The following is a 15,214-nucleotide window of genomic DNA, read 5'->3' as shown; positions in this document are numbered from 1 at the left end:
CGAACCACTTGTCCATAGCAAATACCTTTTTTATTTTAACATCATAAACGGTATCTAGATGGAAACCCCAGAAATCAAATGAATTACATTTGTGGGACAAGATGATGAAGAAGTTCATATCAGCAAACAAAATGAGTCCAGGGATGACTGGAACAGACTATCAATTGCTCTTATGTAAGTTCAAGTTGAATTTGAAGAAAATTGAAACAAGTCCATGCAAGTCAAAGTATGACCTAAAGTTTGAGAACATCTCAGGAATAGATTTGACTCACTGAATACTAATAACAGAAGACCTCAGTTGATATCAAGAACCTCATACATAAGGAAAATAAATGGTCATTAAAAGGATAGGAAAGAAAGAGGTCAAAATGGATGTCAGGAGAGAAGCTGAAACACAGAGGAAAAATAATGAAGTGAAACAGTTGAACAAAAAATGTCTAAGGGCAGCTTAAGAAGACAAAGTACAATGATAATGAAATGTGTGATGACCTGGAGATAGAAAACTAAAAAGTAAGAACATTCTCAGCATATCATAAGCCAAGAGACCTTCAGAAAAAGTCAAGCCTCGAGTTACAATATTGAAGGATTTTATGGGCAAAATGTTGAAGGATGCAGGAAGCTTAAAAAGAAGATGCAAAGAAGAAAAAAAGAGTCACTGTACCAAAAAGAACTAGTTGACCTTGATCCATTTCAAGAAGTGGCTTATGTTCAAGAACTAATGGCACTGAAGGAATCCAGTCTACACTTAAGGCATTTTAATAAACAAGGCTCCAGAAATTGGTAGAAAACCAATTGAAATGTTTGAATAAGCAAATGAAGCACTGGAAGCACTCACTCATCTTTGCCAAGAAATTTGGAAGACAGCTACTTGACCAACTGACTAGAAGAGATCCGTATTTGTATCTATTCCATAGAAAGGTAAACCAGTGGAACGAGGAAATCAAATAAGATCATTTATAGGACATGCAAGTAAAATTTTGCTAAAGCTAATTCAACAATGATTGCAGCATTATATTGGCAGGAAGCTGTCAGAAATTCATACAGGATTCAGAAGAGGATGTGCAACAAGGGATTTCAGATGGATCTTGGATGAAAGCAAGAGAATTCTAGAAAGATGTTTACTTGTGTTTTATTGAAAATGCAAAGCATTCAGCTCTGTGGATCATAATAATCTATAGATTGCATTGAGAAGAACGGGAATTCCAGAACACCTTATTGTGCTCTCGCAGAACCTGTACATGAGCCAAGAGGCAGTTGTCGGAACAGAACGTGGGAATCGTGCATTGTTTAAATTCAGGACAGCTGTATCAGGGTTGTATTCTCTCACAATCCTTATTCAATCTGTAAGCTGAGCAAATAATCAGAGAAGTTGGAGTATATGAAGAAGAACGTGGCAGCAGGATTGGAGGAAGGCGTGTAACAACCTGCAATATGCAGAAGAGACAACCTCGATTGTGCAAAGTGAGGAGCACTTGAGGCACTTGCTGATGAAGATCAAGGTTTGCAATTTCATTATGGAATACAACTTAAATTAAAGAAGACCAACAATTCTCACAACTGGGTCAATAGTTGACATTATGATAAATGGAGAAAAATGGAAGTTGTCATGGATTTCATCTTGCTTGGGTCTGAGTAAAAGGATTATAACATGACCACCTGATTGGAAATCTAGTGTTTAGGATGGTGGTGGTACCATTTACTCAGATCAGAAAGTCAGGAAAAGTTCCTAGAAGGAGATGGAGGAGAAAGGAGTTTGTTTCGTGGTATGTTTGCCTTGGGGTCACCATCAGCCGGTGTGTGAGTGCTCCAGGGTACCTGAAATGTGAAACATACCCCTTGTAAGGAAGATGGCACCAGTCAGACTGAGTGTGGACAAACTCAGCACATGACTAGTTTGATGAATCATCATTATGTAACACCAAGCTAAATTTACCTTTCATTGGGCCTAATTCTTGCACCAGCAATTATTTCTGAGCAATATGTGTGACAACTAAGTACTGTGGGTACAGTTAGCGAATTTTCCCCTTACCTGGCAAGGAAAGCTGCAAAATACCTTCTTAATAGAGCTTCCTGAGTACACAATCACTAATGACTATAGTGTTTGCACCTACACTGAGCATCCAAGGCCAAAAAGACAACAAACAAACAACACACCCAACTTACCTGTGCAAGAGAACCAAGGGAAACTGACTGAGGTCGGCAGAGCACTCAGCTGTTTCATAGCATTCATCTAACGCCAAAGACCCAGGAAAACGAGGAGATTGGATTTGGGTAACCACTTTGGAAGAAGTTGGATATAAAGGGTTAATAGAGGACATTTTTACATATGTAATAAAACCAAAGAATTGAACTCACTGCGATTGAGTTGATTCTAACTCACAGAAAGCCTATAGGATAGTATAGAACTGCTCCACAGGGTTTCTGAGAGTATAAATATTTATGGAAGTAGACTGCCTCATCTTTCTCCCATGGATCAACTGGTGAATTTGCATTAGTGACCTTCCTGTTGGCAGCCCAACACTTAACCCACTGCAGCACCTGGGAGACATTACTTTTTATTTTCCTATATTACAAATATTGTGGAGCAGACTCAACTTATTGCCATTGAGTCAATGCCAACCCATAGGGACTCTATAGGACCGGGTAGAACTGCCTCTTGTGAGTTTCTGAGGTTGTAATTATTGATAGGAGTAGAAAGACCCATCTTTCTCCTTCAGAGTGGCTAGTGGTTTCAAACTGCTTACCTTTTGGATTGCAGCCCACTTCATGACCACTACACCACCAGGCCTTCCCATGTTGCTAGGTGCCACCAAGTTGGCTCCCACCTATAGTGACCCTATGCCCAATAGAATCAAACACTGCACGGTCCTGTGCCATCCTCACCTTTGTTCCTATGCCAGAGCCCATTGATGCAGCTATGGTGTCAATCCATCTTCTTGAGGGCCTTCCTCTTTCCCAAGCATGATGTCCTTCTCCAGGGACTGGTCTCACCTGCTAATATGTCCAACTTATCTAAGATGAATTCTTGCCATCCTTACCTCTAAGAAGCACTATTGCCTTACTTCTTCCAACACAGATAAGTTTTCCCTTTTAGCAGTCCATATTACTTTCAGAATTCTTCTCTAGCACCGCAATTCAAATGCATCAATTCTTCTACAGCCCCCCCTTCTTTCAATGTCTAACTTTCACTCACTTGCATATGGTGCAATGTGTTAGTCTGGGTACTTTAAAAAAACAAATCCACAGAAATTAATGTATAAGAGAGAGTTTTATATAAAGGCTACGTGCAAATAAAGAAAACATCCCAACCCAGTGTTGCCCAAGCCCACAAGTTCCACATTAACCCATATCTCTGACACCAATCCACAAAGTCGCACTGAATCTCACAAAACACACACTATGATGCCGACTGCAGGAGGAAAGCCGAATCAGTGAATGTGTAAGCATCTCAGCACTGGCATGGGTCTCCACATGGCTGCTCTAGCACCCAAGGCTGCATCAGGGGAGGTCCATGTGGCTTCTCCTCCGGGATGTCTTGCAGGAAGTGAGACTTGCCAGCTGAAGCAGGACACTGGCTAAGGCAGCTGCACCCTGGTCTGACCATCACAAAGCAAGAGACCCAAGAACTAAAAAGGCGAGTCATTTATCCCTCCACCCTTCAATTAACCCTACATGTGTTTAGCCATTTATCCCTCCACCCTTCAATTAACCCTACATGTGTTTATTGACCAGGTTGGCACAATAAACTAGCTACCTCAGTGCAATGAAGAATACCAGGACTTGGGTCAGGCATGCCTTAGTCCTCAAAGAAACATCTTTGTTCTTCAACACTCCAAAGAGGTCTTGTCCAACAGATTTGCGCAGTGCAATATGTATTTTGATCTCTTGACTGCTGCTTCCATGAGCATTGATTGTGGAATCAAGCAAGACAAAATTTTGACAGCTTCAATCTTTTGTCCATTAATCATGATGTTTTCTGTTGTGAGGATTTTGGTTTTCCTTATATTGAGTTGTAATCCATAATGAAAACTAAACTCCTTGATCTTCATCAGCAAGTATTTCAGGTCCTCCTCATTCTCAGCAAGCAAGGTCGTGTCATCTGTATATAATAGGCTGTTAATAAGCCTTAGTTCAAACCTGATGCTGTACTCTTCTTCACATAATCCAGCTTCTCTGATGGTATGCTCAGCATATATATTGAATATGTATGGTGGAAAGATACAACCCTGATGCACACCTTTCCTGATTTTAAACCATGCCGTATTCCCTTATTCTGTCCCCACAACTACCTCTTGACCTATGTACTAGTTCTGAATAAGCAAATGAAGTTTTTGGGAACTCAAGATTACCCATAGTTTATTATGGCCCATACAGTCAAATGCCTTTGCAGAGTTAATGAAACATAAGTGAAGATCTTTCTAGTATTCTCTTCTGTGAGCTAAGATCCATCTACATCGGAAATGATATCCCTTGTTCCATGCCCTCTTCTGAATCCTGCCTGAACTTCTGGAAGTTCTCTGTCAATATACTGCTGCAACAGTTGTTGAATGATCATCTGACAAATTTACTTGTGTGTGCTATATCAGTGATATAGCTCAATAATATGAGCATTCTGTTGGGTCCTCTTTCTGGGAATGGGCTCATATTCGGATCTCTTCCAGTCAGTTTTGCCAGGTAGCTGTATTCCAGCTTTCCTGGCATAAATGAGTGAGTGCTTCCAATGCTTCTTCTGCTCGGAAACATTTCAATGGGTGTTCTCTCATTTCCTGGAGCCCTGTTTTTGGCTAATGCAGGCTCCCCATAGCGGAGCATAAAGGGGCAACACTTTTGAAGTTATGCAGTCTGAGTCACTTAACATCCACCCATCTGTGGCATGCACGATTGCATCAATGTCTATGATCCCTTAAGGCTTTCTGTTTTTAAAAGCTTTAAAGAAAAACAACTCCCCTTTTAACTTAAAGTTCCCGCTAATGGCTTTAAAGAGCCCACCCTCCGGAGTAAATGGTCAACGGGGCTGTTGGACTCAAGATAATATCGACAGAAGCTCTTCCCCAGCCTCTATCTGTCTGGCTTCATTTCTCCTCTAGCTAGTCTTGCAACCTTTCACTCCTGCTACTGGTTGGCAGCTAGTAGGCCTGAAGCAATGACAAGTTCTGGGTACCCAACACCTGCTCTCTGCCCAGCCCCACAGCCATCTCTTTATGCTACCCTTCATATATGCCCCCGCCTGCATATGTATAAAGACCTGATCTGGCTGTCAGTGCCAGTACAGTCCCTGCCTAGCCCAATCCCAGCAAGGCTAGCCACCTTTCTAAAATGAATACAGTTCCTGCGTCTCTTTATAACAGGATTTACCAGGGTGGAACACACAGACGTCAAATCAACTACCTCTGTGGGAAGAGATGATGGAGAAGCCAATATCATCTGCCAGCATCTGACGGTGAGACAGGCCATCAATTGCTCATATGCACGCCCAAGCTGAAATTGGAAAAAATATTAACAAATCAATGAGAGTCAATATATGAACTAGAGTCTCCCCCACCTAAATTTAGAGAGCATCTCAAGAGCAACTTGAGACATTGAACACTCATAACTGAAGACAAAATGAGTTATGAGATGACATCTATAACATAGATGAAGAAAGCAAATCATTAAAAAGACAGGAAAGAAAGAAAAGATTAACGTGAGTGTCAGAAATTTACTCTTGAATGTAGAGCAACTAAAGGGAATGGAGGAAATGATGAAGTCAGAGAGCTGAAGAGAAGCCTTTGAGGCAGCTGGAGAAGACAAAGTAGTATGATGAAGTGTACAGTCCCTTAGCATCCTAAACCCAAAGGGAAGGACATGCTCACCATGTCTCCAGATGAAAGAACTGAAGAAAACCCTTAACCTCGAGTTTCAATATCGAGGAATTCTATAAGCAAAATATTGAACAATGCAGAAACATGCAAAGAAGATGAAAGGAATATTCAGAGTCACGGCACCAAAGTAAATGACAACGTTCAGCAATTTCAAGAGGTGGTATAGGATCAAGAACCAATAATATTTGAGAAAGCAGTTCAATCCACAATGAAGGTATTAGTGAAAAGCAGTTTTCAAGAATTGACAAAATAACAACTGAAATTTATCAAAGAGTGACTATTGCTCTGGAAGCACCCACTAGTCCAGTCTATGCTAAGAAATTTGGAAGACTTGGTCAGCCAGCTGGAAGAGATTCATGTTTGTGCCAATTCCAAAGAAAGGTGACCCAACAGAATGTGGAAATTATTTCATAATAGTAGTAAAATCATATTCTAGTGAAGTTTTGCTGAAAATTTATTGTTAAAAAATTATTGTAGCAGTGCACCAACAGAAATGTAAGCTGGATTTGGAGGAGGTTGTGGCACTGGGAATACCGTTGCTGAAGTCAGATGGGTCTTGACTGAAAGCAGAGAATATCATAAAGATGTTTATTTGTATTTTATTGACTGTCCAAAGCTATTTGACTGTGTCCATCGTAGCAAACTAGAGTAACACTGCAAAAGATAGACATTCCTGAACACTTCACTGTGCACATGTGGAATCCATCCAGAGATCCAGAGGCTGTCTTTTGGACAGAACAAAGAGATCCTGGATTTTGTAAAATCAGGAAATGTTTGTGTCAGAGCCATATCCTCTCAACAGAGTTATTTGATCAGTATAGCATACTGATCAAATAATCGGATAAGTCGGAGTGTATAAAGAACACAACATCAAAATTGGAGGAGGCTCATTAGCTACCTGTGTGATATGTGAGTGGCACAACCTTACATAAGGGTTACAATTCAATGTAAAGAAAACAAATATCCCCATAATTGGATCAGTAGACAACATCATGATAAACAGAGGAAAAAATTAAATGGTCAAGGATTTAATTTTACCTGGATCCATAATCAACGTGGAGGGTAGCAGCAGTCAAAAATTAAACAACGTATTGCATCGGTTAACTCTGCTGCATTAGACCAATTTAACATGTCATTTTGAGGATTAAGATGTGCCGCACATGCATGTGAAAATTGGCCAATGAATAAAGAAGATCAGAGAAGAATTGATGCATTTGAATTATGCTGCTAGTGAAAATTGTTGACTACACCAAGAACCACCAGAAGCACAAACAAGTCTGTTAAGAGGAAGTACCGCTACTTACGCCTTAGAAACGAGGGTGGGAAGACTTTGTCTCGTGTACTTTGTGCATGATATCAGGAGGGACCAGTCCCTGGAGAAGGACATCATGATTTGTAAATTACAGGCTTGGGAAGGCTCTCCCCAAGATGGACTGGCAGAGTGGCTGCAACCATCGTCTCAAACATCATAACTAATATGAGGACGGCAAAGGACAAGGCTGTATTTTATTCTGTTATGCAGAGGTCACTACAAGTAGTGCAGACGCAATAGCATTTAACAACAGCAACGGCCCAGATGCTCAAGCGTAGCCATGACTGTCAGGGTGGCCCAGGACCAGGCAGTTCGCTCCATTGTGCACAAGCGCCCTGTATGGAGGACCTCACTCACTGGCTCCTAGGAACAAGCATCTGTTTGTATGCAAGTGTCCCCGTTAGACGGGAGTTAAAGAGAATCCATTTTTAGTTCAGAAAATTGAAGTTCCAAGAAAATTACATTACTTTCCTAAAACCACACTGTTTATTAGGGCTCTATTTTAAACTATGATTCAGAATTGACTTGATGGCAGTGAGTTTTTTTTTAATCTTTGACTGGAGGGACTGCCGGGTAACTGTTGGATTCCTAACCACAAGGTTGGCAGTTCTAGTCACCAACTGCTCTGTAGGAGAAAGATGAGACTTCAAACTCCTATGACGCTTAACAAAGTCTGGGAATGCTTATATGGTGCCGGAATCAACTCAAGGTCAGGGTTTTTTTGTTTTGTTTTTAATCTTTGTCTCAATTTTCTAGAGAAGCAAAACCTATAAGCAAAAATCTGCGTGTGTTTCAAAAAGTTCATGTAAAATGAAACTGAAAGATAATAAAATATCTTCACAGAGTTTTTGGAGGTATATATCCCCCCATACATATATGTACAGAGAGAGAGAGAGAAAGAGAGAGAAAGAGATGTGCCGATGTGGGGGCTGGTCACAGTGCAGCAGACAGAAGGCTGGAGACCTTCTGTTGGCTTATAGCTCAGGAACCAAAAGTCAGGTAATGGAACAGTCTACCTTCCCACTATGCACTTACAAAGTACCTCCCCTCCTGATGAATAAGAATAGGAAAACCACGGGGAATGGGGCACCTGGAAGGAAAAGTAGGAATCCTTTTGGGAAGCCAACGCACCAAAGAAATGAGAATGAGAAGCAGAGATGCAGGATGGTGAGAAACTGTGGGAAAAAGAAAGCAGACAGGGGAAAAGAACCGAGGGGCCATCCTGCCGCCTTCCACGGCTCCTCTGAGTCCCTGCCAGACGCGGCTGCTATTTTTCAGAACGCCTTTTCCCTTCTCCCTTGTTAAGAAGCCAAGAGCCAAATGCCCCATTAATCTTTCAAAAGGCCACTTTAGCTTCTAGTAGCAGAGCTGTGCGCATTTGGCCTAGTTCCCTCGCATTCGTTTTCCTTTTTGCAGGCAGGGGGACTTGGCAAACCCAGCCGGCTCCCCACTTAGAGTGGCAGAGACCAATGGCCGTTAACACAGGAGCTTGATTTTAACTGGGGAGATGGTTGTCACCCCTGCCACCATTTGTCTAACCTCTCTGCTTTCCCACATCCTTGGTTTTCAGGTCCATTTGCAGCGCATGAGACGCAGTAGCCAAAAATAAACTCAGAGCTTTATTTGCTCCCACCCCGCCAGGAAGCTGCTTGCTGTGAGTTTGCTACAAGGCAGGCTGTAGTCAGCAACACTGGGACTTTTTTTTTTTTTCCTAGCAGAGCTGACCGTCAGGGGTGGGGTGGGCAGAAAATAGACAGCGGGCTAAAGGACACGTGGATGCAAAAGTAACATCACACAAAAGTGACACAAGGCGATAATGTAAGAAATGTCACAAAAGAAATTGGCTTTTAAATCGTCTTCTTTGGGATACAATTCACAAATCATACAATTTAATCACTCAGTCATACTAAGAAGAGGTGTGCAAGCATCACCACAATCAGCTTCAGAACATTTTCAGCTCAGACTCTGCAGTGAGCACCCCATTTCCCGCCCCCCCACAACTTCCCCTGCTATGCCCCAAAGTTACTATTTAAATACTTACTATCTCTATAGATTTACCTGTCCCTGGATTTCATATACTAAAAACCATGTAAAACACAAACAGAAAAAAATCCCAACAATAACAAAACAGAGAAAAACCTCAACTAAAAAGAAAGCAGGAAATACTAAAAACTGAAACAACTTCAAAATGGGTCAAAAGGGAGATCAAATGATAAGGTGTTAGTATATGTATGGATTGTGATAAGAGCTCTAAGAGCCCCCAATAAAATTATTTTAAAAAAATAATGAGGTACAGTATTACACTTTAACCTGACTGAATCTGTCATAATTGACCTTTCAATGCTCTCTGTCTGATAGTAAAACTATCCGCATCCCTGAGCTATGGTCAGAGGGGACTCAACAGGTTTAACCCATGTAAGGACCTTGCAAATAGATCTGGTGCTTTTACTGTCTTTCATAGCTGTCTACAAGCCAGATGTTCACAAGTTATGCTCTGATACCATTCCCTCCTTGGATTTGCATTTTATTATTTACAATCCTTGCATCACACAGGCTGGTGTGCTTCTTCCATGTGGACTTAGTTGATGCCTCACTTAAACAACTGCTTGTTTGAAGATAAGCCTTTAAGACCCCAGATGCTAGTTTTTGTGGTAGCCGAGCACCATCTATTTTTTCACCGCACTTTGCTATAACACCCATATCTTCAGTTATTCTTCATGTCGTAAGAACTAATTGTTATTATATTAGGGATAGAATAATGTGTGAGTCCAAAATTTGCTCACTTATTTATGGTTTATATATGTCTCTGGTTTTGCTTTAGGGATAGTATTATTGTTTTGTGATAGAGAATATTATAAATCATCCCCCTGTACCATAAGATGATTTTTTAATAGACTCATGAATTTAGCCAGAGGCATAAAATCGAAACACAGTTGAGAAAAGGAAATCATACCTGTATAGACAAGCCCTTCAGCTATGTCTTTCATTGGGTGCATGCATGTTTGTTAAGGTTATATGTTTCTGGTGCATTTTTCCTTTAATCATCCTGGATGTCGGTTCTTGTCTCTCTTTATGTCATTTGCCTTAAAGAACATTTTATCAGAGATGTTGTGGCTGACATTGGCTTGGCAAAATGTTCACCATCCTTTACTTTTTAGTAAAGTTTTTTCTTAAGTTTAAGGTGTATTTCTTATAGTCAGCGTATAGATAGATCTTATTTACTAATCCAGTCTGCTATTCTATGTCTTTGGAGCGATGCATAACATCCATCAACATTCTGAGTCATTACTGTTGCTATCATTTTTGCTGTGTTTGGCTTCTTCCCTCCCCCCCACCCCCACTTCTTATAATTTTATTAGTGTCTTTGTCCCTCCTCTATTTCTGTGTTGTTTTTAATGCTGCTTTCATTGCATTGGTCTCTGGGTGGCGTTGTGCTGTGTGGTCCTCTCAGGTTTGTCTGCTGTTTTTGTTGATTATCTGGTCGTAGTCATCTGGGTAATGATTTTATCATGCTTATTCCCCCACCCCCTAAATTCCTTTAGTTTTTCCTGTATTTCTCCCTCATGTTTGAAGGATAATTTTGCTGGATACAGGATGCTTGGTTGGCAGAATTTTTCTTTCACAATTCTATATATGTCATTCCAATGTCTTCCTGCCTATGTAATTTCTGCTGAGAAAACTGAGTTTACCCTTATTGGCTTTCCTTTGAAGACAACTGTTCTTTTTCTCTACTTTCCTAAGGAGCCTCTCCTTCTCCTGGAATTTGGAGAGTTTGACTATGCTACAATGTGCTTTTTTCCTTTAGGGCTCTGTCCTAGCTTGGATCCTTGAATAGTTATTCTTAAATAGTAATTTCTCCTCTTTTGTTAGGTTGGGGAAATTTTCCCCCATAAGTTCTTGTACTACATTTTCTGTAGAGTTTTTTTTTAATCCTTCCTACTTTGGGATCCAGATGAGATATAGGCTGTTTCTCTTGATAGTATCCCACATCATTCTCAGACTTTCTTCTGATTCATTCACTGTTTTTGTTGATTGTTTCTCTCATGAATTGTAGTCAGACTGATTAACTTTGAACTCACTGGTTTGAATTTTGTATTCTTCCATTCGATTCCTCAGGTCTTTTATTATATTAGAACCCTGGTAGAAGAGTGGTTACCAAGCAGGGTTGCAAACCGTAGGTCAACTGTTTGAAACTCCCAGAGGCTCCTTAGAAAAAAGACCAAACTCTATTCCGGTCGAGTTACAATCTCAGAAACCCATGGCGGCCGTTCTATGCTGTGCTATAGGCTACTTCAAGTCGAAGTGGATTTGAGAGCAGGGGATTCTGTTTTTACTGTGTTGCTTAATGCTTTTTCCTCATTAATTATCTTCTGGGATTCCTTTTGGTTTAAGAATTTTAGTTTAGTTTTCAGTTACTTCCATTGTTATCATGAGTGTTCTTAACAGGACCTACACACGATTTTCCTGAATTCTGTTTCCGTTAGTTCCGGCATCTTATTCAGGATATTCCATTGGGTTTGTGTGATTTTCACATGTTTGTAATTGGTTTTCCTTTTTTTTTTTTTTTTTTGGTTTACTGTTGTTGACTGCTCTTTCCTCACCATTGGTACAGTTCTTAGTGGTGTGTGAACTGCTGGGTGGTGTAAAGGTCGTTGGTTGTGTCTTGTGATGTGCGCCAGGTGTGATAGGAGTCAGAGAGCATACGATGGTGGAATGGAGAAAACAACAGAGATCTAGGTAATTCTGGAACGTGGGGAAAGGAGAGCGAAAATAAAATAAAATGAATAATAATAATAATAATAATAAGCAGCCATCTGAATAGATCAGCAGATTTGTAAAAATAATGGGAAAATACATTGTAAGAGGTATAATCAGAATTAATAGGATTCATGGAAATATATTTCATGAGGAAAAGGAGGGAGCACAGAAAAAGATAATGAGTGGAGCAAGAGAAAAGTGCAAGCAAATATTCAGACTAGGAGAATATTTATCTGTGTGTGCATGAAGAAATATTATGAAGGAAGTATAGAATAAAGAGAGAAGGCAAAGAATATATAAGTATGGGTATTGTTTTTGTTGCTGTGGCCATGTGAATGTAGATGAGTCTGTGTTTCAGAAAGGGAAAAAGTAAAAAAACAAAGGAAAGGCCTTTATTGTGTGGTTGTGCCCAAATATACAGACTTGTCTGTTTTTTGTGTTTTGTTTTGTTTTTTTACCTGGGGGAAATGCATATTCTCAGGAGAGCCAGGTCATATGGGAAGAGGGAGTGGGAGAGAACAGGAGTAAAATATTAAGGTATTACAATAGAACAGCAGAACAAAACCTGAAGAAAATAAAAAGTGAAAAATGAAACTTCCTTGTGGGTGCAGACTTATACTCCACTGGTTGTGTTTATGTGTGTACATATGTGTTGAGGGACAGCGCTGGAGCATGGGGGTGGGAGGTGGTGGCACTGGAGGTGGAGACAAAGAGGAAGGAGCAAGGAAAGCAATGTAGTTTTCGTACTACTAATGTGTGCACCAAGCTCTCCAAGTGGTCTTCTATCCATGCAGGGCCCCCAGAAACCACTTGGTAAGATGCTTGGCTGGCTGGATTGCCTCAGGGGCTGGGGAAAATCAGTTGTGCCAGGGAGGAGCAAGACTCACAGAAGTGGCTGTGTGGCACTTATCATTGGTAAATGTGCTGCTACTCTTTCACTTTAAGAAGCTTTGGTTTACTTAGCTTCTAACTTTTACTTGCTGCCAGGAAGGGCAGGCTCTCCCTCTGAGTGGAAATTCTCCAGTAGGTGCCGAGATCTTCCCATGCTTGTTATCTGGCAGCCATAGTTCTCCATCCCCTCTTGGCTGTAAGTTTTATGGAAGAAGATTTATAAGTCTTTCTTTTTAAGCACCTCTAGATGGGTTCAAGCTGCCAGCCTTTCAGATAGGACCCTACCAAGCTAACTATTTGCACCATACAGACTCTCTCCAGATTAAAAGGAGGAAGAAATTGCTAGAAGCTTCAAAAGAGTCATAAAAGATGTAGTTTTGTCTTACTGAATACCTCCCACGAACCAAGCCCTACACTGAATGATTTGATGGTTAATTTTATGAATGTGTGTCAACTTGGCTAGGCAACAGCGTCAAGTGCCTTGGCCAAACATTTGTCTCGATGCTGATGTGATGGCATTTTGTTGGTGTGGGTTTTACACTTGATTGGGTTTAAGTAACGGAGATGACCCTCAATAAAGTGAGTGGGCCTGATTCCATCTCAGTTGAAATCCTTCAGAGCAAAAGCTGATTTCTGAGAGAAGAAGCCTCCTGTCTCGAGAATGACAAGATATTCCAGTCTGCTGGACCTATGGATTTTGGATTTTCCAGGCCCTATATTGTGTAAAGCGATTCTTTAAAATAAATTGTTCTCCTCTCTTCTCTCTATTTTGAGAGAAGGAACATGTGTGTGTGTGCATGTATTCTGTTGGTTCCTTTGCTCTGGAGGATCCTGGGGTGGGGGTGGATCCACAGGAATTGGGGGTATAGGGTGAATCAGATGTGAACTTGTTTTTGAAGGGGGCACTCTTATTCCACTCCTGATAGAGCCCAGCTAGTATGAAATGATGGGCCCTTGGTGAGGCTGAGGAATCGTTAAAGAGCTGATTTGCAAAGAGTAACATGTTAATAGTAAATTTGGAAAGAATACATGGGGCAATATCCTCTCAGCTCTTTAGAATAGCATTGCCAACTGAACAGCCCAGCCCAGATAAATCCCCCAGGCTTAGCTAAGCAGGTGTCCCTCCCACCCCACCCTCCATGGGGAAGATTGCTTCAGACCAGTGCTTCCTAGATTAAATTATAAACCTAATACTTTGGACTTCATCTGCCTTACTTTTTGCCTTATTTCTCATTTTATTACAATATTGGGTGAGGAAGTGGATTTTTTATTAGTTTCTCTCAGAAACTCCAGACTAGACTATGACAGTCAGAATAAGTAAAATTATATCATGTGTCTCAGTTAGCCAGTACATCAGTAACAACAACAGCAGTAAAAAAAACAAACACAGGAGATAGCTTTAAAGAACAGCGATTTATTTTCTCACAGTTCAGGAGTCAAGAAGTCTGAAACTAGGACATGGCTCTCAAGATAGTTCTTCTCTGTCTACTTCAGTCTCGTAGTTGGAAATCTTTGCAGTGCCCCCAACTGCACCCCAGGTCTCTCTCATCGGCTCTGTATGTCTGTTTTCCTTTGGAGTTTTGTCTCCTGCATGTCTGCTTTTGTGTCTGTGATTATTTCACTTTTTCATAGTTCAGAGGTGATTAGTTTTAGGACTCACTATACTCCAGTATGACCTCTTTAGCCTGGCAAAGGCAAGGAACAGTGAAAAAGAGAGATTCTCAATGAGATTGATTGATACAGTGACTGCCACAATGGGCACAAACACAGCAACAAGTGTGAGGATGACACGGGACCACGCAGGATCGGTTCTGTTGAACACGGGACCACTGTGGGTTGGAATTGACTGGACAACAAAAATATGGCACAAGAAAACTCCTGTTTCCAAATAGGGTCATGTTGACGGACAGGATTAGAATCTGCATGTACATTTTGAGGCACTCAATGCCATCCGTGTTGCCATGATAACACCAAAACCAAAAACCAAGCCCATCACCACAGAGCCGATTCTGACTCATGGCAAGCCAATGTAGAACAGAGTCCAACTGCCCCATAGGGTTTCCAAGACTGGACTCTTTATGGAAGTGACTGCCATGTATTTTTCTGGCCGCACAGCTGATGGGTTCAAGGCCCCGATCTTTTGGTACTTAACCAGTGCACAACCAGAGCTCTATGATAATGAATAGCCCTAAATCTCAGTGGCTTAACCTAGTGATAGAGCATTCCCTGCTCATTTTTGGTTATCCGTTCACATAGTTAGGACTTTGATTCTTTCAATCTGATAGAGCTCCACAGGGAGACTGTTCACCCAGGCTACACCCAGAGGTGCTATCTCATTCTGGGATAGTCACCCAGAGGTGCTATCTCATTCTGGGATCCATTATTGCTTCAG

This window comes from Echinops telfairi, unplaced genomic scaffold, assembly GCF_000313985.2.
Source record: "Echinops telfairi isolate 266 unplaced genomic scaffold, ASM31398v2 ScPeMD7_2;HRSCAF=8, whole genome shotgun sequence".
Classification (NCBI taxonomy): domain Eukaryota; kingdom Metazoa; phylum Chordata; class Mammalia; order Afrosoricida; family Tenrecidae; genus Echinops; species Echinops telfairi.
This window is presented reverse-complemented; position numbering follows the sequence as displayed.